Genomic DNA, 5,993 nt, shown 5'->3' with positions numbered 1-5,993 from the left:
TGCCTTTGAACTGTGCCTTATTTCACAGTCTGATGGCAAAATGCTAAGGATTTAATTTCTAAAAGATTGCCGAACTAATTTGTTCCTCAAAAAGCACTTAGAACTTTACTTGAAAAGTAGGGACATATTGGATTAATCTATTTATTTTTAACATAGGAAAAACACACAAAAAGCTATTTTTTACACAATAAAGCAGAAAAGGCTACCACATCTTTAAAAAGCATTATTTCGTTAAAGATTTAAATGATTCTGCAGTAAATTAAAGCAAACATACCATTCATAATGTGTAAATTAAATTGAGACTTAACAGACATAGTACAATATAAACTGAAAAAAATTATGAGCATTGTATATTTTGAACCCCAGAAAAGAGAGAAGTGCTTTTCAACACAGTTTGTAAAAACTCATAATTTCCATTTGAGCAATAAGAGAAAATACCTTTAAATTTTATTATGAAGAAAGCATTACAATGAAGTTTAAATATTACTGTCTGAAATAAAGTATGTTTGCAGTCAATTTTGAAAGATTTTAAATTTTTCAAGTAATTAAATATTTGAAAATAGATTATATTGAAATATTGAGAGTAGATTATCTTTGCTTCTTAATGACTATAGTCAAAAATCGATCGTTCTGCCTCTTTTAGTAAATACTAGCTAGGTGCACGCTGAATGCTTCCTATCGTATTCTTAACTCTGAAATTTCATACTGAGACTTGATGAGAGAAAGATACTTATTTCAGTATCTTCATAGAGTATCTTACGACTTAAAAACTAATCCACAATCAATATGTGTTGCTATCTATATTGAAATACACATTTGGGGTAATGTAGAAACAAAATCAATTAGGACATGCAGAAACTCCAGTTTGCCTCATGGATGGTTCCAACTGGAAAATTTCTGTAGTCATCTCTAGAATATTCTGTAAGTTTTTCCTGGATTGAAGGTGATACATGTAAAGTTCTTGGCTCCATATTGGATTTTAGAAAATGAACTGTACATGTCATCATCGTTCGTTTACTCCCTACCCCTGGAATGCTGATAGGAGAAATTTGGAGGTTATATATCTGTTTAGCTTAGGAGGTGAAACAGATAATGGGTGGGTCTCTGAACATCTGAGAAATGCTGGTCATTTGTACTGTCTTAACCACTTCAAAAGTTTCTGGATAACAGTAAATAACAAATACCTGGGCTTATAGACTACATACCGCCCGGTGACATATCCAAAAAAAAAGGGAAATGACCAAAAGAAATTGACAAATGGGAAGAGTAATTAAAATATTACAGTTGCAATCTTAGCTTAAGAGAAAAATCAGACACTGGGACTTCCCGGTATTAACTGCAGCACCTCATTACTTTGAACTTGCTCAAATATTTCTGGAGCAAACAAATAATTGTTCTCTTAATACTAAGAAATAGATGACTAATGCAGCACTTCATGTGTTTATTTTAATAATAATAGAATACATCTTTGGGTAAGCCTGATCTAGTTGAAAATGTTCATATGTTCCTTACTGAGTATACAATCTTTTTGGCTAATATCAGAATCATGGCAAATGTCAAAGATACCCAGTTTTTACCCAGGCAGCCACCGTGTTGGAAAGAACACTGGAGGAGGAATTACCAGCTGTGTAGATTTAGACCCACTCGTAGCGGAAATGTAGAAGTGCGTGCTCACTTTCTAGCGGTTTAGACTCAAACAAGCCACAACCCCGATTCGATTTTCTCATCTGTAAAAATGCCAGCTCTGAAAATAGCAGTAACATCAGATGGTATAAAGTGTTCTGAAGAGCTTTGAAACCTACAAAAGGCTACAACAATGTAAAGTGTTAGAATTAATCTGTGTTGGAATACTTCATTTTGCCTTAATTATTCAGTTAATAATGTCTATACCAGTTGTTTAGCTAGTGATCAGGACAAAGACACTCTATTTTATTGTGCCTACTGAATGTCAGGCATTGTGCCAGCACCTAACATATATTATTTAACCCTCACAGCATCCCTGTGATGTCCCTCTTACTAACTTCATGTTATAAGCAAAAAGAAAACTCTGTGAGGTAAAGACAAGATAACTACGGTTGGAACCCAGGACTTCCTGATTCCAAGGTCCAAATTATTTTTATTAAGCAGTGCCTCCTTTTATTCACTTTTCTTTCAGTTAAAGCCTTATATTCCACAAGTATTTATTGAAAATTTCCCGTGTGCTAACAAATTTAAAGATGTAAACCACCACCTCTACCTACCAGAATGCCTAGTAAAAATAATGTTTAAAGTTCTAACATCTTATTCTACATATGTAGGCTCAAAGAGGCCAAGTATCTTGCCCAAGTTTACGTGGGTAGTTAGTAAGTTGCTCTTGAATGCAAACCAGGTCTTTTGTCTCTAAACTCTGGATCTTTCCATCACACCACATTGCAAGGGAGCATGGGTGTGATGAGGTACATGTTTCTATTTCCTTTCCTTCACTTTCCAGACAGCAGCAATTCAAAAACTTTGTCAAATACATTCTGGATGTCAAAATAAATTAAATTTGTGTTCTTTGTTACTTGGCCTCATATGAATCATCACACACCTTGGATAGCTGAAAGAGTGGCTGAGGGGAAGTTAGATTTATTTTATCTCCAGAGCCAGGCACTAAAATAATTCCTGGTCCCACCCACAGTAGCTAGTTTTCTAGCCTATTGGCCACTTTCTTGTTTTGATTTTAGCTCACTTATTAAAAAAAAAAAACTTCTCTTTTATTTTTAACTTGTACATAGAATACGTCATTGAAGAAATAATACTCTGATAGCCAGTGAAATGTAAGTTGTGAAAACTGTAAAACACAATTTAGCAAGTATTTGCTGAGAACCTACCTCATACTTGGCATTGATAACAATGGTTGGTATTTATCTCAGTATGAGATGAACCATCTCATTTAATCTTCTCAGCCACTCTGTGAGGTATTAATATTCCAGTTTGACAGACAGTAACCTGGTGAAGATCACACAACTAGTAAGTGGTATAGCTCAGATTGACTCTTAGCTATTAGATTACTGAGTTGAGACCCATAAGCCAATTTCCATATAAGTCAACTGTGCTGTGCATATATCCTGTTCAACTCAAGCAACATTTATTATCTACCATGGTGAATCATCAAATTACTTAAGATCTAATGAAAGCAGGTGAGCACTTAAAAAGATAATTACAACACAATGCGATCAATGCTAAAATGGAGGAGGCTAGGGGAAGCTAGAAAGGACACAAATAACCTAACTTAGGAAGAAGAGGTGATGCTTGAATAGAGCACTGAAGACAAAGCGGGAGCTAGCTATGAAAAGAAGAAAGGGAAAAATGGGGATAAAGGAAGCTAAATTATGGTGAGTTTATCTGGGGGTAAGAGGTGAGAGATGTAAGAAAGTGTGATATGTCCAGTGAATGACATATAGCCTCATGTGTCTAGGACATGGTACCTGAAGGAGAGTAATAAGGATGAGGGTTTGGGATCAGATAACCAAGGGTCATAGATGCTAAGGTGATTAACTGTTCTTGATGCCCCTGCGTTGTGGTTTACAGAGGTCTGAGCAGATTCATAATATTAGTCAAAAGGGTCAAAGTTTAGATAGCTTTTCTCCTAGTTCTGCTGGCTCAATGAGATTTCTTTACAAAGCATTGTATATATCTGTAAAAGTATCACTTCCTGCTTGCCCAGAAGAGCATCCAGGTGGGGATTGGGACTCTGTATCTTGTTTCCACATTAGCTGGCTGCATATTTTCCCACTTGATGACATCACCATCATTGCGAGAAAGTGGATTATTCACTTGGAACAGAGGGACATCAATTAACTCCCCACATGTAGCAGAGTCATCAGTCACAAAGTGTTCTTGGTCATTATTCACCTGAGCTGGGGCAAACCCTCTGATCTCAAGATGACAGGGACCATATTGAGCGCTAGCCCTTGGGATTTCCAACCCTCTGCCCTCCTGCCCTTTTTGTAAATAAGATTATTGCTGCTGCTACTGCTTGGTTTGCCTGAAGGGATACAGAAATCCTTCAGGGAACAAACAGATAAGGGCTAAGAGGAGAATCTTTTTAAACTGTCCAAAGCAACCCAACCCTATACCGGACCCAAGTCATTCATATTGAGTAACACAGACTGCTTTTCAATTAGGAGTTTGAGTTTATAAAGGAAGGAAAAAACTGAAGATATCTTTGGGTTGCACTGCAAGGAGGGGAGTAAAGCTTTAAAATATTCTGGCGTTAACCCTTTTCCAAATCAATGGCACATTTCACAGCTTTTATAAAGATTTTACCATACACATTTCACACAATTTTTTGGTGTAAATTTTGTGTCTTTTTAAGGGAGAGAGAGCTTTGCCATATATTTTTGGACACATTATATTACAAGCACTTACAAGCCTAATAATTTTTCTGGTTTGTGCTTCATTAACAATCTCTGATTATTCCACAAAGGGACACAGACCCTTTAACCATTCAGTTCAGTCTCTGATGGCTTGTCATGTTAAATCCCAATCTTTCCAACCTGGGTGGCTATGAGCAATTTGTCTTACCCAGTAATCCAGTGTGAATACTTTCAAGTGTTTGTACCCTCCTACTGATTGGAGAAAACCTTAGAAAACATCCTCCAGTTCTTAGGAGAGGGAAAACTCCTATGTATTTCATCATTATTTACCTAAATTAGATAGATCCAAATATTCCTTGGAATGACCCAGAAGAGGCCACACTCACTGACTGCAAAATGCCATTATCTCCCAGGGGGCTCTCGAGAGAGATGAGTGTGATGGACACGCCATCGTTGTAGCCGATATGCTTCAACACAAATCTTGGTGCAGTTGCCCCTCCCAGGGAGCCCTCCAAGAAGATGGGGCCCTATGTGAATTGACTTCCTCCTTAGCCTCGTTTCTCACAGCCATTATGATGTGCAAGTGGAGGGAACACAACAGGGTTCCTGCATGAAGGTAGGACTGTTGGTAGCATTTTCTTTCGTGATGAGTCTGATCAGTCCCAAAGCCTGAGAACTCTTTGTTCTAATCACATTATGTCCAAGTGGAGGAAAATAGGAAAAGAAATACTGATTCGTAGAAACTGATTAGGAAGTAAATTCTTTACCAAGGTGGCCTAAGGAGATGCCTGAAGTAAAGAAGCTTCTTGAGGCTTTGTGTGCATTCTAGTAGACTACCCTTGGTGCTTAGGAACCAGAAACAAACAATACTATGGTTAAAATGTGGTGTCCACCAACGGAGTCAGCTTCCATGCCTCTCCATTTCTAATTTTTCCTCCCTGTCTTGTGGGATAGGTTACTAACTGATCACTTGCCTATAGAATTTTTCATTTAGACCAGAAGAATCAGAATACACTCATTTTTATTTAAAAATGAACATACGCCTAAACAACCAAAAGAGCCTCCAGGTCTGCCTCTAAGAATGATTAGGCATGTGTGAGGGAAGTTGTCATTAACCAAAATAGGACTTCTCATCTCAGATGCAAAGACGAGAATGAATACCAAAGCCAAGGAAGAGCTGTAAACCAAAAGACTTGGCAACAAGGCCATTGTTCTGGTTACTATCATCTCTGACTTTAGATAATACAAAGCAATCTTAAAAGCAAGTTCTTTCCTTCGTGTCCAGGGCTAGAATACTCCAAGTGTACCTAATGGATGTCAGGCAGTGAGCCAAGAGAAAGTCAAACAGTAAGCAAAAGCAGATTTACTATGTTTTAAACATTTTTTTTTTTTAAATCTGGCTTATTTTTTATGGCACTATATGTTTGTGCTGGAACTCTGAAGACGTCTGCACAAATGACAGCAAAGACAGAGCAATCATCTGGAAAATGGGAGCTAAAAACACAAGCTTTTGTCTAGGAGTAGAAGATGAAAGATGAGGCATAAACAGCAGAAAAAGATGAAATTTATAAATGAAAATGAGCTTATTCTGATTCTTTGAGTCTAAATGAAAATTCTGTAGGCAAGTGATTAAAGTATTTGCAAAGATACAAG

Source organism: Trachypithecus francoisi, unplaced genomic scaffold, assembly GCF_009764315.1.
Source record: "Trachypithecus francoisi isolate TF-2019V2 unplaced genomic scaffold, Tfra_2.0 Lachesis_group15, whole genome shotgun sequence".
Lineage (NCBI taxonomy): Eukaryota > Metazoa > Chordata > Mammalia > Primates > Cercopithecidae > Trachypithecus > Trachypithecus francoisi.
The sequence above is the reverse complement of the archived record's forward strand: the minus strand, read 5'-3'. Positions refer to the sequence as shown.